Raw genomic sequence first — 27,192 nt, 5'->3', positions numbered from 1 at the left:
ACCATTTTGCAGCAGCCTTTAAATGTGTCTTGTTTATTTCCCATCCAACTGTAGGCCCAATTCAATCCTGATTAGTTTAATGAGATTGAATGGGATTCAGAACAAGATGGGGTGAGTCCATAACTAGAGTGGATATATTTTGTTGTACTTGTTAGTTATTATAATTTATTATTTGAATTACAGTAATGCCTAAAGGTCATATCTGACATCAAGGCCACTATTGTGCTAGACACTGTACATGGTGAGAGAGAGAGAGAGTCCCAGCCCTGACCACCTCACTGATTAAGACGACTGCTGTCTAACAGATGCAATAGAAAAAAAAAAAGACAGGCATAAATAAGTATTATTTTTATGTAGTGATGGATTATAGTGATTGGCTTTTCTTTATCATTAATTAAGAGTCCACCCAGTATATGTAGTAAAATTATCTGCAAAATATACCTTTACAGTGTGAAACAATATACCGTATTGGCCTGTGGGTGGCATTTAGTAACTTTAAATTACATAAAAGCTCCATAATATACTGTAAATCCACTATCAACTAGCAAACGAGAGACTGAAGATGAAGCTACTTGCAGCCACCTCCAAAATAACAAATAATATCCTGGAGGTGGCTAGAATCCAGTACTTACATCTGAAAACAGTGCTCTGTATTATTTTGTAATGACTGATATAGTGGACTTTTATTAAGGAGACAGCATGGTTCATCAGTAAGGAAGAGATGTAAAAAAGCCCCAAAAACCTCAACATGCCAGCTGCCACACAGGTAGATCAGAGACATAGTGGAGTCATCCCAAGGTAAACATATCACTGATTCACATGCATATACTTAAAGTCAATGGGAATTTTACATGTGCACCAGAGCTGCAGAATAAGGTGTTTTATAGGATATTTCAACCTGCCCTTTAAAGCATGACAATGTAAACCCAGTCTTGCTTATAAGAAGTGAGATTACATACCATTAAATCTTGATTTTACTGTTTTACGTAGTACAACTCTAATTCAAATGTCTACAAACAGCAGGAGACATGAAGTAAGAGGCATATCATATAGGGTACAGTAAGCCATCCTAAGGAAGATTTCAATTAACATAACAATATATGACATATGAAAAGAACATATGAACTATCAATAAGTACAAAACACAGAAAGATAAAAGAAAGCAAATGTTCCAGCCTCTGAATAGGGACAGGGCAGCATTACACAGCTACGCAGGAAATACCTAAAGAAAGTTTACAGTTAATTTTTGGCTTAAAAACACCACCACCACACAAGCATTAAAAAATATAGACCACATTATTAAGGTTATACCAGAAGAACTAAAAATATGTGTGTGTTTAAAAATAAGAGGTTGCAAGGACTTTGGAGGATATGATTAGAATTTAAAATGATCTTATCATTTCTCCAATTTGTCCGGAAATAAATAGAAAAAAAAATCAATAAGGACAAATGGAAAAGTACTACACATAGGAAGAAATAATCAAATTGCATAACTACAAAATGGAAAACAACTGCCTAGGAAGAAGTACTGCAGAAAGAGATCTGGGGGGTTTTAGTGCCTCATAAATTAAATATGAATCAACAATATAATACTGTTGGGGGGAAAAACCCACAAACATACTTCTAGTATGTATTAGAATGTTTTGTAAACATGACAGGAGAAGTAATTCTTCTTTGAATTGATAAGGCCTCACCTGGAGTACTATGCCCAGTTCTGGGCACCACACTTTGGGAAAAATGTGGACAAATTGGAGGAAGTCCAGAGGAAAGCAACAACAATGATTAGACATCTAGACAACATGACCTATGAGGAAATATTGAAAAAAAAATGGGTTTGTTTAGTCTGGAGAAGAGAGAAAAGAAAGGGGACACAAAAACAGTCTTCAAGTGTGTAAAAAGGTTGTTGTAAAGAGGAAGGTGATAAATTGTTCTCCTTAGTCACTGGGGACAGGTCAAGAAGTAATGGGGCTTAAATTGCAATAAGGGAGATTTAGCTTAGACATTAGGAAAAACTTACCAACTATAAGGATAGTTAAGCACTGGAACAAATTATTTAGGGAGGTTGTGGATTCTCCATCACTGGAGGTTTTTAAGGACAGGTTCCATAAACACCTAACAGAGGGTCTAGATAATACTTAGTCCTGCCTCAGTGTAGATAACCTATCAATAGGGCCCTACCAAATTCACGGCCGTGCGAGACACGTCACGGACCATGAAATCTGCTCTTGCGTGTGCTTTTACCTTACACTATACAGATTTCATGGGGAAGACCAGAATTTCTCAAACTGGAGGTCCTGACCCAAAAGGAGGTCATGGGGGTTGCAAAGTTATTGTCGGGGGTGGGTCATGGTATTGCCACCCTTACTTATGCACTGCCTTCAGAGCTCGGTGGCCGGAGAGCAGCGGCTGGTGGCCAGGCACCCAGCTCTGAAGGCAGCGCTCCGCCAGCAGCAGCTCAGAAGTAAGGGTGGCAATACCATACCATGTCACCCTTACTTCTGTGCTGCTGCCTTCAGAGTTGGGTGGCTGGAAAATAGCAGCTGCTGGTTACCATGCCACACTTACTTCTGTGCTGGTGCTCAGTGCTGGGCTCCCAGCCAGCAGCCACCATTCTCCAGTTGCCCAGCTCTGAAGGCAGCACTGCCCCCAGCAGTAGCATAGAAGTAAGGGTGACAATGCCGACACTCCCCCTACAATAACCTGGCACACACACCCCACAACTTCCTTTTGGGTCAGGACTCCTACAGTTACAACACTATGAAATGTCAGGCTTAAATATCTGAAATTGTGAAATTTATGATTTTTAAAATCTATGACTGTGAAATTGACCAAAATGGACTGTGAATTTGGCGGGGCCCTACCTATCAAGCTCCCTTCGAATCCTACATTCTAAGATATTCAGAAGCAAAGGCTTAGGTTTCTCTTCACATTTGTTTTAATTTAATTTTATATGATATATAAACACTTTTATACTAAAATAATTGACTGGGATTATATGACCTACCATGATGTAACCTTTTTGCCCAACTAGCAGATCAATACTTTGTTGAATATGCATTGATTTCATACATTCATTTGAATGCAGAAATTGCTACCTTGTATATTGTACACCAGAAGCAGAATTAAGCCGTCACGAAGAAATAAATGTGATTTTGAACAAAATCTCAAAACAGAGTCTCAGTTTAAGCTTTTTCCAGGACAACATATGGTCACATGTACTATTAAGCAATTCTACAGGTAATTCATCCATTACAACTGTTCTGTACGTATAATTTAGGAAGGTAGAATGTTCACCTTGGGGTCTTTAAATAGTATAAATCAATTAACATAACTACCTGTCAAATACTTCTCAGGGATTATTAAAAGTTTATGAAACAAACCACTATCTCCTGAGAATTATGTGATGAGAGAAATTTTCCCTCTTACTAAAATCTAGGAAGTAAACAATACAATGCCTGAATGTATTAGAAATATTTGGTGTACACTGTTTGACTAATGCTACCACTAATACAATAAATCTGAGCACAAAATAAGAAACCTACACAACTGACATACTGATTATCCAACGTAAGTTCAGGGCCAATTGTAAACAGAATAGCCCTGTTTCAGTGGTATTTTTCTGGCGCCTGTTAGAAAATTAAAAGATTCTGGAGCAAGATGCGCTTGCAGATACACTGGTGCTATTCTGTTTAAGGCCCCAATTAAGCAAAGCACTTAGATATATACATAAGCCCAACCCTATTCAGCAAAGCACTATGTGTTTAACTTTAAGCACATGCTCAAGACCCATTGACTGCAAACAAATTTAAGTACATGCTTAAGTAATTTACTGAATTGGGGTCTGCACACATGGAGTTGCATTTTGGCCCTTCCCTACATCTGGGTCTTCACTCGGCCTCCAGAGACATCAAGGGATTGATGAGTAGAAGCTCTCCAGGGGAAAGTTGTTACGTCCCCTTAATTTTTAGATCTCAGGAAAACCACTGAAGGCAAGGAGCTTTTGCAGTGCTTCCCAGCCCAGCAGCTCCCACTGGTTGTTGAACAGCCTGGCTCCTGCAGGTGACCAAGTACATGTTTTATATATGTCCTAATTACCAGGGGCTAACAGGACTGCAGTTGCCGATGGAAATACATTTATCTGAGGGTGCCAAAACATGTAATAAAGAGGGAAGAAGCATATGTGGCTGTAACAAACCGGATTCTCTTTTGGGTTTTCTTTTGAGGAGGGAGGGAGAATTTATCACACCTTGGAGAGCACCCTACCCTAGCCCCAAGCCTTCCTCACTCAGGGCTTGTCCACTAAAGCCACTTTACTGCTGAATGAGAGCACCCTCATGGGGGTTTAATACACTTTAAGTTATGCACATTAACTTCACTGCTTCAGTTGATTCATCTTATTTTACTGAGTTTCCCTGATTAGATAAGGCGTCGCAGAGTAGGAGCCCTGCAGGACCCTCACAGAAGAGTTATGAGGTAAGGGAGGACAACATGGCAGAGTTGATAATTGCTCATTTCCATGCCTTCCTAACCTAGACCTGCTGTTGTAGAAGCGCTTCCATTCACGGAACTAGAGCAGAGCTTGGGAGGCTTAAACAGGCTAGATCCTGATAGTCACATAGACTACTGGAACACTTCTCATCTGATATTTTCTTGGTTGAAGTGAAATTAATGAAATTTCATTTCAACTGGCAAAAGCACTCATTTTCAACCTTTGGAGGGACAACTTGTGAATTCCTAAGTTTGGAAAGTTTTATTCTCTTTAAAAGCCTCTCTCTTCTCCTTCAGATAATTTGTGTCAGTGCCATAATAAAATTAAATCAGGGCCAAGCAAAATAATGTTTTAAATATGACATCAGAGCAAATATTTGTATATACTGCTTTTCTTTGTTCTTATTTTTAAGACATGAGGATTTCTTTTTGTCCTTGATTTAAAAATACATTCCAGAATTTTCTGTTTACAAACTAGAAAGCTGCACATATTCCCATGTAAGCATTTCACAATTTATTCTATTTGAAGGGGCACAGGTAAAAATGCATTCCAGGGAAATGGTGCTTTCTTTTCTAACAAGCATATAGTTCAAGCATCAGTCTGTTGAAATACAATTTCCATCTCTGTGTCAGTGATAAATATTCATACCTCTGAGATGGCCTGAATCACTCCTCCACTGGAAAGAGGAATAAAAACAATAAAAGAAACATGCCCTGCTTTGGAGGGTACTATGCACATCTAACACTGTGCTCAGTTCTGTATGAGGAAGACTGGAGTTATACTAGGGGAGGGAAGATCTTTTAAATTTGATGCCAAAAGTGTATCCAGAAAGAACAGTGTCATTCTTCCTGTTCTAACACTTCTCTTTTCCATTTAAATAGCCACTGCCTGGTTTGCCCTAAATACTGTAAATCGCCAAAAGGCAAAGTCATGCCAGCAACTCATTCAGACTATTATTACAGGTGTCTGAAAGGATGTTACATCTAAGTCTCATATGTAAAAACAGTACACAGTTATTGGGAACCTATGCTTTAGTGACCTTTACATCTTGTTTAGAATTTCTCTAGGCACTCGCCCCCTGAAGCGTGTCAGTTATATATTACTGCAGTTGTGCAGCAGGAAGAATTTTCCCCTTCTTCCTTCATTGCCACTGCCTAGGTGTAGTGCCTAGACTAGTCAGTATTCACACTAGACATAAATAATTTTGACAGTCAGGAGAACCACGCACTAAATATACAAGTCCCATACAGCAGCAATCAATCTTTTCTGACTGACTAACCCCAGAAACATTTTTTAAAACATTTTTTTCTTTTGATCATCTTCTGAAGGTTTATGACAGACATTTTTTGGTTTCCTCTTTATATTGAAGATCTAACAGAGCCAGTATAATAAATAATATATATATATTTTTAGCCTCCCTATATTCTAGCTAAATGGCATATACTGGGATTGAAAGTGGAAATCTATAGACAAATGGTGAAATCCTGATACAGAATAGGTAGGTGATTTATCTGAGGCTTAGATTTGATACATTAAGAGGGAGGGAACCCTTACTTTCTGAAAAAATTCAGTTCTTTGGGAAATATGTTCTTTTAAAATGGTACTAGAGACATTTCAAAACAGGTTAAGACTAATGTATTTCAAGAACAGCAGTATTTTTTCATGTTTTTGTTTTTAGGAAATTATGCATACCACATATCCTTCCTCCACAAAAATGGGGGAAGGGGGAGTGATTGTTAAAAGCCCTGATGTGTGAATGAACTTGAGTTACACAGTGATAATTCTTAGGGTGCGCCCATTACTGGGGCAAGACATAAAATTCACTATTACAAAAAAGAAGACCAGGAGGATACATTCAAACCATGTATCAGTGCTGACCTCAGACACAACAGGTATTCTGGAATATTCACATTATGTGGTGTCATATCACAACACCACCCTTAACTCAGTCTGGGTTTCACCTCATTTCAGTTTTATGTAGTTTCAGTCAACGTAGTTTCATTGGCAACGCCGCCTATTCCCTTCTTAGCTCTAGTGGAGGCTTTGATTCCGGGGACCATTCCATCCTTCTAGATCACCCATCTGGCTATCTAGGTGTCTCTCACTCTTCCTGTTATGGTTATACCCATATCAAATTCTTTTCTCTCTAGTAACAAAGGAGTTCCATCTCTGTAACAAAGCTCTACCTCCATAGTGTCACAATAGGTTTAGTTCTAAGCCCTCTGCTCTTTCTGTTTAACCTTTGTCCCCTTGATTACATAGCTATATTTAATATTAACAATTCTGTACTGAAGATATAAAATATGTACATTTGGCTAACTCTAACTTCTCTTTCTCCACCTTTTCTTCTTGTATTAAGCAAGCAAACATGTGCCATTATCTCATTTTCCTTTAGAGAATTTTACCCAAAACTTGTTTCTCTTGAGCAAGTGCAGTATCTTCAACACCTGCACCTCCATCTTTTTTATCTTTTGAACTCAGACCTTGCCTTTGCTTCCACATACTGGAACACTGACATAACCTTATCTTTGAACTCTTCTTTTCATACATCCCTAAGGGCTGTAAATCCACTTTTCACTGTCTGCAACTTTTCCCATGTATGCTAATACCTCATCTTCATTTCTGCTCAAATCCTGAGCTGTGCCTCTTCTGCCTTGACTGTTGCGGCTCTTGGCTCTGGTCTCCCTCAAGACCTTCCCCTTCAAACCTCATCATGGTCAGACTGGTACTGTCTGCCTTTTCATCTGCATAAAAACAGGCAGCCAACCTTCCTCCTCCTTATCAAATTCCATCAGCTCTCCATTTTTTTTCAGGATCCAGTTCAAAATTGTTCTCCATGTTCTAATACTTGCTCCAGCCTATTCCAAGCACTGTCTCTCTCTCTGCTCCCACACTACTTCCCTTTGCTCATCTAGTGCTGGCTTCTTCTTGGACCCTCCACATAATCCTATCACTTTTGGTGTGAGGACTTTCTCCTTGGCAGATCTTGACTTGAGGTACGGCTGTATCCCTGTCTGATTTACTCTCCATTTCATTTCAAATTTAAGCTGAAGATCTCTTTTCTACTTTGCCTAAAACAAAGCAGAAAGAAAAGGAAAAAAAAGAAAAAAAGAGAAAGAAGAGAAGAGAAAAATCTTGCACAGATAATAGTTATGGCTCCTCTTCCCGACAACTCTCTAAAGCATTTTGGATACACTTTGTTTTAAACAAGATTATCACAAATTTATTTTCGTTTACTGTTTTTGTTGTTCTGCCATACCATAAGCATAAAAATTATGTATCCAACCTGTGATACAGGTTGCAGAATTTTCCATAATTTGTTATGCATGCCAATGGAATTCCATGCACTTCCATTTATTGCTACAGTGCAACATCTCTGTTCTATTAAGCTAGCAGTGTCATAACAGAACAGGTACAATTAACCATAGCCAAATGTAATGCGATATGCCAAAAATTTCTGTAAACTTTGCCACCTCTAGAAATGTGCCGCCCCAAGCACCTGCTTGTTTTGCTGGTGCCTAGAGCCAGCCCTGCTTTTTGTGGCCTGGTAGTCGGCAACAAAGAGACAGGGAGGAATAATTTTCAACTTATGTCAGCTTCAGCAAATCTGGCCTATAAGCTTTAGTCTTCACATACCATTTACAATCCTACGATACATAAAGCATCATATATGAAAGCTCAGAAGATACATAAACAGAGATAAATAGCTAAATATGGTGTTTGTCAAGGGAACTTTACTGGGCTGAGACAGTGAAAATTGTAAACTGAGAAATCATCATGTACTTAAACTGAAATGCCAGATGTTGTATCTACTGCATTCACTAGCAAGCATCTGCATATTAATATTTGTTTATCCCTACCTTTCTGAAATGCATCTCTAAATATACTCTTTGGCAATAAGACCCAATTGTAACCAGAGAAATCACAGCAACACCCGCAGAATTAATATATCTCTACCACCTGGGGCATCCTTGATCTGTTGGATTGAGGGATATTTGTTTTTTACACTCTCTGGACAGTGCAGTGTCCTGTTCTGGCACCAGCTATTGATTGTTTATTAAAATATAATCTCTTCTTGTCTGGCATTTCCAGACATATCATAGTAGGGAATGATAGTTCTCTGTCCAAATTGGCATATTACAGGGGCATAATGTTAAGATTAACTCTACTTTCCAGATAAGTGTATAGGATAGGTGACACAGAGCATGCATAATGAAAACAATATTGACCATGAGTGCAACACCATACAGTACTTCCAAAACTGATGTCAGGATTCTGGCTCATATGGATATAATTCCAGAAAGGTACACATGGAATACAACTTCCTTTTCAAAGGTTAGAATTACAAAAAAAAATATTTTCATTGAGTTTCTGACCTTGGAAGTACTTATATGTGTATTCTTACTCCCACAAAGAGGAAAATAGAAAGTGACTATATCTTGTTAGAAAAAGAGAGCAAAGATGGTCCTGTGTTTAAGGCAATTGACTGTGACCCAGGATACCTGCATTCATTTTCTGGCTGTGCAACAGTTTCCTTGTGTGATCTGGGGCACTTAATATCTCTGTGTTTCCCATTTCCTATCTGTAAATGGAGATAATAGTACTCCCCTAATTCACAAGGGTATTATGGATATAAATAATTAACAAATGAGAGGTACTCAGATGCTATGTTGATGGGGGCATATAAATACCTAGATAAAAAGGGAAGAGAAATTATCACTCTCCCTCCCTTCTCCCCCACTAATCTTAGTAAAACAAACTTTTAACTTCTCCTAAAATAATTGGGGCCAATGGCTTTTGTAGGAGGATCAACATTTTATTTCTGTCCCACCTGTTCACAGATTATCTTTGCATCCAGGAACGGTCTATAACTGGAGGAGGAAAAAAAAACCCATTGCCTACAGTGTATGGTGCCTTTCAAAGCACTGAATACGCACCTGATCCTGATGGATTCTTAGCACCTGCAACTCCCACTGAACTCAATTGGTGGTGCACCACTGATGACCAAACCTTAACTTCAACAAACTCAACACACCCACACAGTTCATTACCTTCAGCTTATTGGGAGTTAACCAAGCATTAATTTAATATGAAAGCAAGCACATTTGTCTAGCTGAATGTACACTGAGACAACAGAGTAATAAATTAGATAAGAACAGCAGCTGTGTCACCACCCTTTATTTTAACACATAGCCTCTACATTTATGTTTACATTTTCCAAAGTGCCAAAAAAACCCACTAGCACAGGTCTTTTTTTTTTTTTTTTTGCTTTTTTGTTACACACTGGAGAATGCTAAAATGAGTTTCGCCTTGACCTAACTAAATATTTAAGTATTCTATACAAATTTCATGCAGCTGTACAGTAAAAATGTATTTCTATCTGGTAATTAGTACAGTTGGTTTTGTGAGATTTCTGTAGCTATTCTAATCATGACTCAGTTTGTCATTTTATAGCTAGTAGTAAAGTTGGATGTATTCCTGTTACTAAATCCAGGCTATGCAGTAGGTATAGAAACTCAAAGCAAGGACTGAATGACTTTTCTCTTGCCTCACAACTGACATCTTGCCACAAGATGGCACCAAAGGGCTAAAAATCTTGATATTCTTAAGGTTTCCTTGCTAGAGAAATGAAACAAGCTTTGATGGGAATTTTACCAGAGAAACCATCAACAGTTCACCTTCAAGTGAGCCAATAGGTTGTCCACATAACCCTACCCTGCTTTGACAAGCTGCTGAATGCTGAGACCTAATTTTGGTTCAATTAATATTCAGGAAGTTTGTTTTCCTTAAATTTAGGTTTCCTAAAAATTGCAGAAAGGAAGGGGATAGAATTTAGAATTAAATACTTGATTTTCAAGCCCGGGGCAAAAACATACAGAGGGGTATGCTGGTGAACCAGCCAAACACTGATGGCCCTGAAGTAAATGAATGTCATCCAAGTTAAAAACAAACAAACAAAACACAACAACAGGAAAAGTTTAATCTAAAAACTGCTGAACTATTTCTTTTTCATTGGTAACTGAAGAGTTATAAACTATTTTTCCACATTAACATTTTAAACAGAAATTCAGTTGCCATTTTGAATTCACTGAAGTCTTTATAAAGGTGCATGCTACAAAAAAGAGTCAATGATGAAAAATATTCCTAGCATATTTTTAATTTCATTATGTTCAATTTTTTCTATTTCCTAGTTTCCACAAAACATCACAATTCACAGAGAATTTTGTTAAATGCAAGAACACAATTCTATGATAAAGTCCAATTGAATTGTGTCTATCTATTTCAAGAGCTGAAAACAAAGTAAAAATTCTATGCCATAATTGCAGTACTGGTATTTATAATCCTTCTACTCTGCACTTATTGACACACATCTCTCTTCAAAATAGTGATAAAGTATAGTATCTACACATAAAAAAGCAAAGCTATGCATTCTCCTTAAGATTCTTTAACTAACTGCATTTTTTTTCTTATAAAAAACAATACCCTGAAGGATGTTTGCATTATGAAACAAGAGATTTTATGTCAGAAATATTTTATGTTTTATTGACACTGTTTACGATTGTACAGTATTTAACTGCATTGAAAGATGAAATTTCATTCATGGATCAATTTATTTTACCTACTATATTTTAAGGCACTCACACTTTATCTCTGAGGGCTTAATGCCTCAAAGTAAGTCCAATTAAATCAATTATATGACTCCTACTGACTTCAAATGGACTTCGGTTCAGGCCTTTATTCATCTGTTTTCCTTAAACTTGCAAATGTCACTGCCATTTGGTCATCTCCCCCCCCCCCCGCCCGCCATATAATCTATTTTACCCTAACACTAACTGGTCCAGTTGTGGTCTGTTACCTAGTGACAACACAGGAACTCTTCTCCAGAGGTAAAATGTTCATAGACTAGTCATATATTCAAATCTACAGTACTTTGCTTTCTTTTCTTCCTTTTCTTATTAAAAGCCTGCTAACCTATGCTTTAAAAATACACATTTAAATTCATAGTGGGGAAAAGTAATAACCAAATTACAATACCAAGGAATTTTACATTTTTTTTTGCTTGAGTCCGTGTATTGTGCAGTAAGCATTTCTTACAGCGAGCCTGCAACACTGAAAAATGACCCAATCAGTGGTCATATATGATCATAGAATACAGGTAGTTTAGGTTGCTCACTAGTGATTGAGATGAGCTGTTCCATTTGTGAGTAACTTTAAATGGCATGGTGACTGTAGGAATGAAAAGAAAACCTATAAGAGAGAAGTGATTTGAAAACTGCTGTTTTTAATATTGTTCTAAATCATGAATCTAATTAATATAATTTAAGTCCCCAAATGTAAAAAACTGTTTTTTTTTTAAGTTTTACATTTCAGAAGTAAAATAAGATCTCTATCTTTCTTAGCCATTCATTCACAGGTAATCAATTTAAGACAGTGCTAGCCTACTGACCTCTCTGAGTCATAGCATAGACTGCTGAAATATTCTGAAGATATATACATACTCAAATTTAAATGGGATTATTTCTATAATGCACTATGCTTCAGTTCATCACTCTTTTTATAATTCTCATTATTCTGACCTCAACAAGAAGCTGGATGAAATGAGCCACTACTGGGATATATTCATATACACCCCATGTACTTCACAGAGTGGGTTCAGCTGGCTGACACATTGTTTCTCTCTAGTCTGTGCTCTCATTCAATTTATATAATTTCACCACATAGTTATTTCATGACTAAAAATAAAGTATTTCAATAATCAAAAACAATGACAATTTCATTAGTGGGCAGTACCTCAAAACTCCAAATAAAAGAATGAAATAATTTGTCATATATTTTGTGATTTTATCAAATTAATATGTCAAGTAAATCAAGACACTTCCTCATCTCAAACCTGTTGGAGTTGGGGAGCAAATGTGTATATAATATCGTACCGTGTCCATAAAACTATTAACGTTCCAATGGAAACATCTACATCCAGAGATGGAGCTAACCCCTTGAAAAGTAGGTCTGGTCCATGTACGTTTCAGCCCATTTCAGTGACATAATGGCAGATGAAATCCAATGTTGGTAAGTGCAAAGTAATTCATATTGGAAAAAATAATCCCAATTATATACACAAAATGATGATGTCTAAATTAGTTGCTACCCCTCAAGAAAGAGATATTGGCATCATGAATACTCCCCTGAAAACATCTGCTGAATGTGCAGTGGCAGTCAAAAAACCAAAAAGAATGTTAGAAGCTAGGATGAAATGGATAGATGAAAATAATAATAAAAATAATCACAATGCCACTATATAAATCCATGGTACACCCACACATTGAATGCTGCATGCAGTTCTGGTCACTGCATCTCAAAAAAGATATATTAGAATTGGAAAAGGTACAGAGAAGGTCAACAAAAATGATTTAGGCTATGGAAAAGCTTCAGTATGAACAGAGATGAAAAAGACTGGGACCATTAATCTTAGAAAGAGATGACTAAGGGAGAATATGATAGAGGACTATAAAGTCACAAACAGCATGGAGAAAGTGCATAGTTAAGTGTTATTTACCCCTTCACATAACACAAGAACTAGGGGTCAAACAATAAAATTAATAGGCAGCAGTTTTAACGCAAACAAAATAAAGTACTTTTTCACACAACACACAATCAACTTGTGAAACTCACTGGCATGGGATATTGTGAAGGCCAAAAGTATTACTGAGTTCAGAAAAGAAGTAGATAATTTTATGGAAGATAAGTCCATCAATGGCTGTTAGCCAAGATGGTCAGGGATGGAACTCCATGCTCTGAGTGCCCATAAACTTTCAACTGACAGAAGCTGGGACTGGATGACAGGGGATGGATCACTATAAATTGTTCCCTCTGATGCATCGACACTGGCCACTGTCAGAAGACAGGATACTGGGTTAGATGGACCATTGGTCTGACAAAGTGTTCTTTTGTTCTTAATCATGAGACTAGTTCAATTCAATAAAATGCTTTAGAGCATGAAGTTAAAGAAACATCATATTGCTTAACATGTCAGAGACAGGACAAGAAAGGAGAAAGGTTCTCCCAATAGCAATCAAAACTTCAGCATCAACAGCAAGGAAAAGATGGGTGCCAATCTCTTGGTCAGGGAGAGGAACCCACCTCAGGATTTCAATGGCAGAAACACCCGTCCCCCGCATAAAAGAATCATTTTCTAATCATTTAAACATAGTGATGTAACCCATGTCAATATCCTCCTTTTGCTGGAGACAGATATGAGGTCTGTTTCAGCCCAAAGGCTGTAGTAACTCCCCTCGCAGGAAAAAGAGATGTGTGTCAAGAACAATGTTCCCTCTAATTTTTGACAAGCCATGTGCGCAAAAAACATCTTCTGTGCAAATTTGTGTGTGCACGGTGTTTTGCCATGTGTACGGGATTTAGGATCTGTGTGCGCGCGCACACACGCCCAGCTTAGAGGGAACAGTGGTCAGGAATATGAAGTACTTTTTTTTTTCTTTTGGTGGGGAGTGGAAAGCAGTAAAAGGTTTAGGGAATCTTCCACTCACTTTTTACATAGCTCTTTAATTTCTTCATATACAATCCGTGCAATTAATTACTTCCCACCCTGATGCACAGGGCTGACTTCTTATGGACATGGCTCCAAAATTTAAGTAGTTGATCCAAGTGAAACCTACTATGATACTGTTACACATATAGTAGTTACAAGGACAACACAGGTAAATACCAAAAATTAAATGGTTCATGAAATCATTACATACGTTGAATATTGTTACTGATATTTATGTATTTGAGATACTTTTCAGATAATTTATTTAAAAATGAATAGAATATTTTAAATAAATTGATGTCTGAAAGGAGAATGTTTTTTGTTTCATGAATTAAGAATTTAATTGATGTAGTAAGAAGTGCTACATACAATTTACTCAGTGTTGATGTGTCTTATGAGTCACAGGGCCAAATTCTGCCTTCACATACTCCACAGGCAGCCACATTTATTTTACAGAGTACAACAGGATTTCCAATAAAATGAATGCCTGCTGGTGATATAGAAATATGATGCCGTGGTCTCTCACATTCGATGGTACTGACTCTAGATTCTACTGAGTGCTGAGAAGGATAAACATTGTTCACTATTCATGTGATTATAATTCACCACCGTAGTTACAAATGGTAATTAGGTCCCAGTTCTGTAATTAAAATTCTGAGGCTAGCTGAGTGGGTGCATGTGATTCTCTTTGCAGGAATGAGGCTTTAATGATACATAAATCAAAACTTGGGGGGGGGGCACCTTTAAAGTAGAACTGATTTGTGCAAAAGATTTTATAATTAAACAATTTGAAATAAATAATACAGTACTAAATAAAGGGTATTTACATATTTCATTACAATATTACATGTGAAAGAATAGATTAAATATTTACATTTTCTGACCATTTTAATAATTAATATGATAGTTATTTACATTCTTTTGACTTTTGTAATCTCTCCTTGTTTTGCATGTCTTGTGCATGTCCTGGTTTATGCTTTTCAGTTACTACCTTTAAAATGGATGGACTGTTCTAGTGCAGATTTAGGACATTTGCTGATACTAAAATGATTAATAATTATTTCCAGTAGTTTGGGGACATGTATTTATTAAACACCATTTTTAAAGGAGTCCTTTTAAGGGTTGAATCCTTCTCATTTAACTCACTCCTGTAAGTCTCAGTTCAGCAAAAGTACTTAAGCATGTGCTTAAGTGCCATTGAGGTTTAAGTAATTTACTTAAAAAAAAATAGACTGCCAAATCAGGGCTGTAATTCTTCTGACGTACAATGAGGACTTCTTACATGAGTAAAGTGAATGGGATTCACAAAAGTATAAAGATGGGTCCTAGTTGTAACATTCAGATCCATACTTCCAGATACAGGACCTGGCTTTAGGTTCATTGCTGAAACTGTGGTTACTTGTAAAAATATATATAATAAATTTTAGGAACAAGGGACTGGAAGGAACTTTTAGGTTATCAAATACAATTTCCCGCCATTGCTGGCGATTCCATCATATAATCCTATTCCTGAATTTAACAAATTCCATTTGAAGACTAGTTAGGTTTTTTTTGCCCTTATTACCCCCATTGGAAGGCTGTTGCAGAATCTCATACCTTTGATACTTAAAAACCATCAAAAAAAAACCTTGATGACTGCAGGCAGCCGTCCTTGATTTAATGTTTAAATGAATCAATAGCATCCTCAATCTTAATCTAAATGTGTGGATTAAAAAGGGAAAGGGGAGGGAGAGGATAGAGAGCAAGAGCATGCACAGCTGCATGCCCTAAATGCAGTATTGCAGGACAGGGCCAGCTGTCATGAAGTAGTTTCTCAGCATACTATGGGCCAGCTGCTGTATTTGTGATTCATTCAAGATATCCTTTGAAGATAGCAGGAGTTTGGACTGTGAGGGAAACCAGGAATAATCTCTAAAAGAGGCAGGTGCTCTGGGAAGTTGAGGTGACTGTACTACGAAGCAGCAGCACCTCCTCCTGGGGCATTTAGGAGTGAGACACCAAATTGGCTGGAAAAGACCTCTTTTTATCAGAAAATTACTTGCTGCACATAGCCTTTACGAGCTCAGTGTAAAACCTTAAGAGACTTGGGGAGTTGGGTTTTGACCAGGTCCCCAAAATCCCCCTCCTTCAGGCCTAAGATGGCCTTGGAGACCATAAGGTATTAGCCCTGAACTGGACCATGGCTCACTTGTCACCGGTGCATGCTCCTAGTAAAAGTTGCACGTTTCATCTGTAGTTTGCATGGTTAACATGAGTTGCCTTATTATTTTTTAGGTGACAATGTGCAGTTTTTAAAAAATGTGTATACTTCTGATATGACAAATTTCGCCTCTATTTTATGTTTCTTCTCTTAGTGGAACAAACATTACTATTAGACTTACTCCAATCTTCCTAAATCTGGTTTGGACACCATTCCACAAACTTCACCAATGATCCAATTCATGCAAAAATTGCAAGTTGTACATGCATGCAACAGTTTGCGCACATCTAAAATTCTGTGTTTGCACAAGCACAAATTACCACCACCATGATTTATTGCAAATTTGTAGACCTGAGAATTTTCAGGATACCTATGTTAAAATAGTTTCAAATCATTATTGAATCTGACCTGTGACCAAAGACTGATCACAAAGAGGAGCAAATCCACCCACTTAAGCAATTCTGGGGAAAGCCTCATAATTCTAAGCCAACTTCACATGAATTGTGAAGAATTCTAGAAAGTGCATGAATTGCTTGTAGGCCTCTATATAGGAACAGTACAAATCTCATTATGACGACAAAATAAATTAGCTTACAAATAAATTTACACTGGGAGACTCTTACAGGAGACCAAACCTTGAAAGAGAAATTAAATTCAACTTGGAAACAAACATATTTCAGGGAAATAATAAGAAATATTGATACTTAATGGAAGGGAGAAACTTGGGAAGCTGTAATGTGGCAGTAAAAATAGCAAATGGCATTTTGATCCTCATGCAAATGTATCCTGTCACAAAGCACGGAAGTAAGAGTTCCCTCTCTAGAAGTCTGATCCAAAGCCCACTGAAGTCAGTGGGAGACTTCAATGGGAATTGGATTAGACTCTTAGCCCATCATACTTTAGAACAATCTTGCCCTGACAGTGAGTTTGAGAAGTATTGGATGATCTAACAAACTTTTTCCACTTGAAATTCTATGGGCCATGAAAATAATCCTAAATCATTTGGGATTTAGGCCTAAACTAATTGGGCCTATTTACCAGCACAGTGTAGGTCTGTGTTCAGAAATAACACGCTGTGGAGCTGATTTTCAATCACAGTCAATAGGGCCTCAGCATCCCTCAAAATCATTGTCTACATTCTCAGTGCAATGGCACAAGACCACTAATATCAGTGTGAACAGTCTGTACAGTATTAATTGTGATGCTTTAAAACAATTTAAAAACGATTTGCTATATTTAACTTGCAAGACATTACCTATTGCTATGTCCTCTACTTCACTGCATCTTGGATAAAAACCTCAGATGTTTTTGTCAAAGGTAAAGCTTACAAAGCAGTACTTTGGTTGCAGTTGGAATGTTTTCAATAATAGATATTATTTTAAGATGCCCACAAAAGCTACTCTAATATTTTGTCTGAAGGTTGTGATGCCATTAAAGTTAACAGAAAATTTGCACCCTTAGTGGGTGTGTCTATACTGCAGCTGGTTGTGAGGTTAGATGGATCGGTGCTAGCGGGGCTCAAGCTGATGACCTGAAAATAGTAATGTGGATATTGCGACTCGGGCTGTGAGATGAGGGGGTCAGGTGGGTTTGAGAACCTGAACTTCAGCCTGAGCCACAACGTTCACACAGCTATTGCTCGTGAACCAGCTCAAGTTCTGTTAGCACACACCTGTCTACCTGGGCTGGGAGGCTTGCTCCAAGCTGCAGTGGAGATGTTCCCACCTTGCAGGGTCCTAAAGCCCAGGCTACAGCCCGAGCCTGAATTTCTATACTGCAATTAAACAGCCCCTTAGCAAGATCAGGTCAGCCCTGGATGTCTAACAGCAGTATAGATATACCCAATGGTACTAATTTCAGAAAGCATATAATTTACTTGCCTGAGTCTGCCTTTTCCATTAATTTAATACTTTGAGAGACATGGACAGCAAATTGATAAAGCTGCTGTTTCTTTGATGAAGCTGATGGGCCCTTGAGTCTTTTAATAGTGATTATTAATTGGCAAAATAAATATATCTGGAAATGATTTCCTATACTATTCAATGGTTATGACCAATAGTTGCCTCGTTAGAAACCTTATAACCCTCTCCTCACCTTGAATATTTTCAGCCACTCCTTTTTCACAACACAACAATTCATTTTTCCCTGTCCACTTTGCCATATCCATTTTCAATAACGGGATTATTACCCCCTTTTAATTGTTTGTATCTCCAAAGCTATGCCATCACTTATACACATGGCTCCTTTGCTTTCACTGGAAGTGAAGGCTAGTCCTAGATGTGTCATAGCTTTAAAGAGGGACACGTGTTTCTTGCAACAACCAGTGAAATGCACATTACTCATGTGTTGCATAAGAATATAAGAACATAAGAATGGCCATACTGGGTCAGACAAAAGGTCCATCCAGCCAGTTATCCTGTCTACCGACAGTGGCCAATGCCAGGTGCCCCAGAGGGAGGGAACCTAACAGGTAATGATCAAGTGATCTCCACCCTCTGACAAACAGAAGCTAGGGACACTATTCCTTACCCATCCTGGCTAATAGCCATTAATAGACTTAACCTCCATGAATTTACCCAGTTCTCTTTTAAACCATGTTATAGTCCTAGCCTTCACAACCTCCTCAGGCAAGGAGTTCCACAGGTTGACTGTGCGCTGAGTGAAGAAGAACTTCCTTTTATTTGTTTTAAACCTGCTACCCATTAATTTCATTTGGTGACCCCTAGTTCTTATATTATGGGAACAAGTAAATAACTTTTCTTTGTTCACTTTCTCCACACTACTCATGATTTTATATACCGCTATCATATCCCCCCTTAGTCTCCTCTTTTCCAAGCTGAAACGTCCTAGCCTCTTTAATCTCTCCTCATATGGGACCTCAAACCCCTAATCATTTTAGTTGCCCTTTTCTGAACTTTTTCTAATGCCAGTATATCTTTTTTGAGATGAGGGGACCACATCTGCACTCAGTATTCAAGATGTGGGCGTACCATGGATTTATATAAGGGCAATAAAATATTCTCCATCTTATTCTCTATCCCTTTTTTAATGATTCCTAACATCCCGTTTGCTTTTTTGACTGCCGCTGCACACTGCGTGGGCATCTTTAGAGAACTAGCCACAATGACTCCAAGATCTTTCTCCTGATGAGTTGTAGCTAAATTAGCCCCCATCATATTGTATGTATAGTTGGGGTTATTTTTTCCAATGTGCATTACTTTACATTTATCCACATTAAATTTCATTTCCTATTGTGTTGGCTAATCACTTAGTTTTGTGAGATATTTTTTGAAGCTCTTCATAGTCTTCTTTGGGCTTAACTATATTGAGCAGTTTAGTATCATCTGAAAACTTTGCCACCTCACTGTTTGCCCCTTTCTCCAGATCATTTATGAATAAGTTGAATAGGATTGGTCCTAGGACTAACCCTTGGGGAACACCACTAGTTACCCCTCTCCACTCCGAAAATTTACCATTTATTCCTACCCTTTGTTCCCTGTCTTTTAACCAGTTCTCAATCCATGAAAGGATCTTCCCTCTTATCCCATGACAATTTAATTTACATAAGAGCCTTTAGTGAGGGACCTTGTCAAAGACTTTCTGGAAATCTAAGTATACTACGTCCACTGGATCCCCCTTGTCCACATGTTTGTTGACCCCCCTCAAAGAACTCCAATAGATTAGTCAGACATGAACTCCCTTTACAGAAACCATGGTGACTTTTGCGCAACAATTTATGTTCTATGTGTGTGACAATTTTATTCTTTACTATTGCTTCAACTAATTTGCCCAGTACTTACCTGAGACTTACCGGTCTGTGATTGCCAGGATCACCTCTAGAGCCCTTCTTAAATATTGGTGTTACATTAGCTATCTTCCAGTCACTGGGTACAGTAGCTGATTTAAAGGACAGGTTACAAACCATAGTTAATAGTTTCCTAGACACAAACACATTATTTGTTTTATTTATGTTCAGCACTAGGATTATGTCAAAATTCTTCAAATGTTCAGTTCATTCTGTTAAATAAACCTATTACATATATGTTACTAACACTTACCCTGACACGAGGGTATTTTATGTATTTTACATTGTTAATTTGAAAAAAGCAAACCTCCATGATATTATATGTTGTATTTCAAGCTCTTTGTTCATAAGTGTAGTGAACTGCATTGATATCTACCCCTTACTCCTTAAAATCTGGGTGCTATAACATCTGCAGAGCTCACAAGGATTGCATTCATTTTAATTGCATGATTTTATCATGCTAAATGAAGGTATGTCATGTTTTTATGCGGTAATGCAAAGCACTGAGACTGGATTTATTGCATTAGCCTATCAGTAATGTGGCAGATGATGGAATACCAGCAATACAATCATAAGATTTACAAAAAACATAATTACATATAGGGTAATATAAAATTGCACATGGGAAAATATTTCAAACAAAGATTTCTGCTGTAGTTAAACAATACAGAAGGGAACTTCTTTGGCTTTTGAACACCAGCAGAACTCTGCAAATGTCTGGGCATTTCATTTCCTACTAGATATTCTTTCTGAACCGTTACCTTTTAAAAATCCAAAAACGAAATATGATTTTATATCCTTTATTTGAAAATTAAATATGATTTAAAGTTGGTTTTGACTTATGTGTAAGAGTTGCCATAATAAAAGAGTAACAAAGAGATAAGTATTGTGTCATTAAATGAATTAAATAATATTGTCCCTACACTCTCACATAATTAAAACAGACACCTGCTATGTTACCTTAGAGTATATCTAGTTAAACTTCCTAAAATTCTGTATTCCCCCAGTGCAGCCTGTTGGTACCAAGATAGCATTACATACTGGCAGCTGGAAGACTAAGGTTTGAGTTCAGAAGCAGATCCCAGATCACATGGCCTATTGATAGTGCAACCTATAGAATGTTTCAGAGTTACTTCTAGTGCTGTTTATGCCTCTTGCAGCACATACTTCCGTCTTATCAACAGAATGACACAGTCATCTATTTCATACTAGTTTCTGGAGGCAAAACACAGGGAAGGAATGGATATCTAATGTGAATTAAGAGATAAAGAAAATATAGTATCCTATTTATTGTAATGTAATCTCTTTAGAACATATAAAGTTTCTTCCCTCCTTCCATGTGGAGTAACCAGCCTTGATGTTAAATAGTCAAGAAGGCTAAAGAAATGCACAAAAATACTGGCTAGCATATTTCTGGCAGACCACCCACATAGTAAAAGATAGACTGGTAAGCTAATAAAGAGGATTCATGAGCTCAGTGGCCCTCTGGTTTGGATCGTATTCTGGCTCCCCTCAACTCCACACAAAAGCAAAGGCAGTCCTTGGGTCTCGTTTACTTTCTACTGTGTTAGTGTGGCCCAGTGGATGCAAAGCATGCTCAACTCCCAAGGGACAAGGATTACTTTCTATTGCTCTTGACTGCTGTAACCAACACAGTAGCAGAGTGGGTTTCAATCTCCACCCCCACCCACTGACTGCAAGGAAGTCATCATTCAAAGGACTTGAGAGTGAGGAGGATGTAAATCTACATGGACAGAAACAAAAATACACACACACACACACACACACACACACCCATCCCCCAGAGGGATTTTTCTAGGGCAACAGAGAAAGATCAAGAGAATACCTATTCCAAGGGGGGGAAATTAAACAGAAAGCAAAGTTTTATCAAAAATCTGGAAAAAAACATTTTTATACATGAAATGTCATATATTAAATGATCTTTATAGGTGGAAATATTAAAGGGGAGTTAATTAATCTTATTAAAGGCAGCATTGGAAGTCAGAGGGTGAGCCACTAATATAGTGCTTGGGTCTCGTTTAGTCCATATTGATGAATAGTCCATATTGAAGGGTGCAGGGTGCAGGTTTTTCTTAAGGGACCTTTTATACACAGTTTAAAAAGTGTTCGCTGTACTACGTTCAGAGTCTCTCTTTTCTATTTTAATAACTATAGACAATCATACATAATTCAGTGAAGATTAAAAATGCTTATTCAATTTTGCCATTGCTTAAATATCCATGATATTAACAACAAAGTCATCTTTCATGTTTTTTTACTTTGGGGTACCCAAACAGTCTGTTTGAGAGTAATTAAAAATAAACCAAGGCTCCCTCACTCTCTCTTATTTTAGATATTCAGTCTGTATTACGAATGATACGTTAATTAACATCTCTGCATCAATTCTGTTACATATAGTAATTCATAAAAGAGAGCAATGCATATATTGCTCAGTGCAGCCAGTGATAAGACATTCCCAAAATGTCTCTCAAGCCCCTCTTTACTACTGTATCTACTTATTGACTTTCTATCTTTCCTTCCATTTCTATCATCCTAAATTATGGAGCTAACTGACAATACCGACACATCATTAATATGTCTGACCACCGACATATTATGAAGTCTAATTAGGAAGCCTGAGACCTTGCAATACTTTAGCTAATAATGAATCAATGAAAATTAAGATTTAATATTAAGTTAGAAACCCCACCTCTTTTTTGCTGCCAATCCAGAAATACTTACTCTTACCCTTACCTTATGCACTAAATGTTGCAACCTAGTGGCATGATAAGGTATGCAATAGGGAAATTCTTAGAGGATATTACCTGCCACCTGGTTGTAAATCTGATTAACAGACACAGAAAATAAGTCATTTGCATGGAAATCACCCAGCTCACACACACACTTTCAGTCATTTGTTTCCTTGGGAAATCATGTTGAGATGAGGGAATGACTTTGAGGACCCAAGGTGGGTATCATTTTCAAATTAACCTTTTCTGTCTTTTACATTGAGTTACTTAACAAGAATTATGGGAAAATATGTAACTGTTTCAACATAAGCTGTTTTGTACTGTCATTCTCTAAGTGTTTTAATAGGAAACCAGTAAAGTTTTTTTTTTTTTTTAAACTAAGCTCATATTTGGACCATGACTGTAACCACAATATTAGATTCTACAAAAACTGTATGGTATTATTTTCATCACTTTGCACTTTCATAAGGGAGCCTTAGTCTACTGAGAACATTCATATATATAAAATTTTACTATAGATGTACACATCAACTCCAAAGCAAAATCCACAATACTGCTCACCAATGCTGTAAACAACAGTTGTCTAAATATCTATACCTACAGATATATGCCCTTGATGTTTCCCCTTTGCCACTTAAAGTTACAAAATAGTAAAGAGATAGTATTACAAATATAAAAGAAGGGTAAAGGAAGCAGTACGATCTGTTTACCTATGCCACATATAGCTACAAAATCAAATATAGCATTACAAAAATAAAACTAGCATGAAGTGTATGCTATGATCTATTTTACCATTAACATTCTATCACACAAAATTAAGTTCAAAGATACAAATTCGCCCTGACACTCAAAACCACAGAAAACATTGATTTAAGATGGGAATAAATTATTATATAAACCTGCTCCACAAATGAGCTTGTCAGCTACATTGGTATTCACCAGAATGGGTTTGAATTTGAGGAGTTCCCAAGGCACATAGAAGATTACCATCTTATGATCCAAGAAGTATTTATCTCCCTGTGCAAGCCACATTGACTCTATATAGAGCTACTTTTTCTGCTCTGGAAAAAATAACTCATCTTTCCAACTTCCCTCTGCCTACCCATATCCCACACTTAATTCTCTCACCGCTTTCTTTAAAGCAATTAATATTATATTCAAATAATATGTGATTAGCGTAAAAGTTCCCATCACCTGAATTTCTCAAGAACACTAGCACGAAAGTGAAAATATTCCTAGCAAATGGGATATTTAACAAGGGACTTTGATACTCAGAAATATTTTCCAAGTAAAAAAACTGGCAATAGTAACACGTAAATATAAAGCCTACGGTCACCATAAAAAGCAAGCAGAACATTCTTTACAGAGCTGCTTCTTCTCTCTCTCTCTCTCTCTCTCTCACACACACACACACACAGGACAAAATAATGTATCTCAAAACACCTTACAAGTAATGGATGTGCAGTTTTGGATAACAGAGAGGCTTTTACTGGAATGAAAGATGAAGATTATAGGAAATAGCTCCATTTGTGTGGAAACAACAAAGATGATAGGGCAGTTTTAAAATGCTGGTTGCTGTTTGTCACTGATTGCATGTGCAGATTAATTCTCTTATGCTAAAGGTCTGCTAGGTTTTTTTCTGATTGCAACTAGTATGTACAGTATTAGCCTACTGCAAATATCTAGTGCAGCTTACAACGCCATCAACAGTTACTTCTTGGGAATATGGATTTGGACTTGCAATGTGCTGCATGAATTTAACACATAAAATATGGATTTCATTGCAGCAGTGACAATAAAGGCTCACAACAACTGCTGACTACATATATTTTCTCTTTCTTCTCTCTCCCTTTTTTCTTTGATTTTTACCTTCTTACCACAATGTGAAATGCTTGTATAGGAAAAGTGTGAGCACTTTTCCCCTCTGTACATGTACAGATACACACACGCACGCACGCACGCACACAAAGTATTGCCTCTGTCTACCTTGCCATCAGTCTCAACACAGAGACTTGCTTTCTGAAGAAGTATTTGCTTTAAGTGTTTGGATTCAATTCAATTAAAAGTCAAGTACAATAGTGTAATATCAGAGAAAGCTGTAACAGACTTACAATCAGGATGCAGTCAGTGTGGGCATGCATGTGTATGTTGCATGCTATGCTCGTGATAATTAGAATATGAAACACTATGTTTTTGAAGTCCAAATAGTATTCCTCCACTGAATTTACAGTAATCAAATACAAATTAAAACTGTGCTACTTAGAACCTAGCTTGGTTACTGGGGGAAGGAAAAAAAAAAAAAAAAAGCTTTGCAAAATGCAGTTCGATCCTGAATATGTATAAAAGCAGTTTACTTTGAATACAGTATACACACATTTGTCTTGATTTCATGTATGTGCCATATTTATCAAAGTGCCTTTGTAATGTATAAAAGTTGTATACAATAGAATAATTCTATGGATTACATTAAATACAGTGCTCTGATAGTTCAAGAAAATAAAACCACCGAAGGAAATACAATTATGAAAGGCTCCTACCTTTTATTCTGCTTCTGAGCAAGTGTAGTAGTGTCCAACCCAAGCAACGCTGGAGAATTTGCTACTATCTTCCCTTTTTTGTTTGTTTTCTGCTGTTATTTTCTAAGACTGATCCTACTTGAATCTAACTCAGCTTCTTCTCCCAGCATCACTTAACTCTGGACATGCTTAGGGGGGAGCTCTCTCACTGACTGGCTTTCATTCAAAGCTCCTGATTAAGAAAATAATAATAATAAAAAATCACTCCCTCACAGAGAGGGAGGGAGAGAGAGAGAGAGAGGTTCTTCTGATTGAACCACAGCACTTGCCATGGGAAGGTTAGAGACTGAGAAAGCACAGGCTTTCCCAAGCACACAGTGATTTGCAAGTGAATGCAGTGGGAGGTACAGAGAAAGGAAAGCTTTTTTGCTGAAGCTTCCCCCTCCCCCTCCTGATAGAAGGCTCTCTGTGTCTGAAGTCCAAGGTAATTAGCCTAATCTACTCTTTTTGCAGTGATGAACAGTAAACACGTGACCACTTCTTGTAAGCATTCTCTCTTAATTAGATATATTTACTTTTCCTTTATCATCAGTGGTCCTGCAGTATTCACAATGGCAAGCCACTGAATAGTAACTAAATATATAAACAAGATACCAAGTTAAATTACAACTAGGTCTGAGATGCAACCAGAGAGTTATTAATTGTTATTGTTTTCACTGAACTGCCTACCCCATTAGTTAAAAAAGAAAACAAAACAAATCTGTCTCTTCTGCTCCATCAGTGTTATAATGTGTACAAAACCGTGCAGGTTTACATTATATAAGATACCAAAATGTTTCTAAACCTCATCTGAGAAGATGGTACAGAGCTACTATTCATTCTCCCCAACCTTATATTTTCTTCAAGTCAATATTTGCATCACTTGTGTTTAGCATATTGTTATTTGTCTCACTACAGTGTAGCTTCCCATTTTGCTGCTGTAATCCTTTTCACAGCTTTAATCTGTAACAGTTGATATTTCCTAATACAACAAATTGGACTCAGCACAATCCCTCCTTCGATCATATTAATCCCAATCCTTTCTCTGTGTCATAGTAGAGGATTGTGTAACATTGGCTAGGAGAGATACAGCAAATATCCACCTAAGATTACGTCAGTGGATGTCAGTATTGCTCCATCCAAACAGTGCCAAGAGGGAATTTTTCTGGTTGTAAAAAAGGCATAAACCCATCCCCAAAAGTTAAGATGTATCAGATATAGGATGCAGCACAATATGATAGAGAGAGACCGATAATATCAACAAAGATGTACTAGCAGTGAATTGTATTACACTACAGAGTAGTCTCTTCATAGAAAGCAATACAAGCCTCATTGCCTAAGTCAGCAGGTCTTAAAATGTGATTCATGGACCAGGGCAGGTCTGCAGAGCAGTTGACGGTGGTCCATGAGTGCTGACAGGCCACATTGTGTTCTCTCTTTCCCATTTCCAGCTGCTGAATTGCATTAAAAAAGGCATCAAGAACTAAAGTACGTACTTTCTCTTTTCCATGTAAGCAATTGCTACAGTTGCCAAACGGATGTAATGGGATCACTTAAGGGAGAGGAGGTGATCTGTGCAGTGACCAATGGGAGGGGAAACAGTCCATTGATGTGGCCCATGCAATGCATAGAGTTTGAGAATTCCTGTCCTAAGGTCAATCACAAGTAAAATAGTAAAATTTATTGACATGAAGGAATAAAACAATGAGACACAGAAACTCTCTCTCTCTCTCTCTTTCCAGGATATAACACAATGCATAACATTTTAAAACCAGTTTCTTTATATTTGCTTTCTTTCTTTTCCTAAAGCTAGCTCAATATGACAAATAATGATCTTGCTTCTGTTCCT

The 27,192-nt window shown here is 37.4% G+C and overlaps 1 protein-coding gene across 2 annotated transcripts in view; it reads right to left on the bottom strand.

Moving 5' to 3' along the window:
- Positions 1-25,714, bottom strand: part of LOC141982694 (cadherin-10) — a 152,232-nt gene extending 126,518 nt beyond the window's left edge. Inside the window, exon 1 of one of the 2 annotated variants that reach the window (XM_074944991.1) lies at positions 25,326-25,714. The gene's annotated coding sequence lies outside the window, so the exon portion shown is untranslated. The remainder of the gene's footprint in view (positions 1-25,325) is intronic. The other variant, XM_074944990.1, reaches the window with a different exon arrangement.
- Between the last annotated feature and the right edge of the window lie 1,478 nt (positions 25,715-27,192).

This window comes from Natator depressus, chromosome 2, assembly GCF_965152275.1.
Source record: "Natator depressus isolate rNatDep1 chromosome 2, rNatDep2.hap1, whole genome shotgun sequence".
NCBI lineage: Eukaryota > Metazoa > Chordata > Testudines > Cheloniidae > Natator > Natator depressus.
The sequence above is the reverse complement of the archived record's forward strand: the minus strand, read 5'-3'. Positions and strand labels throughout refer to the sequence as shown.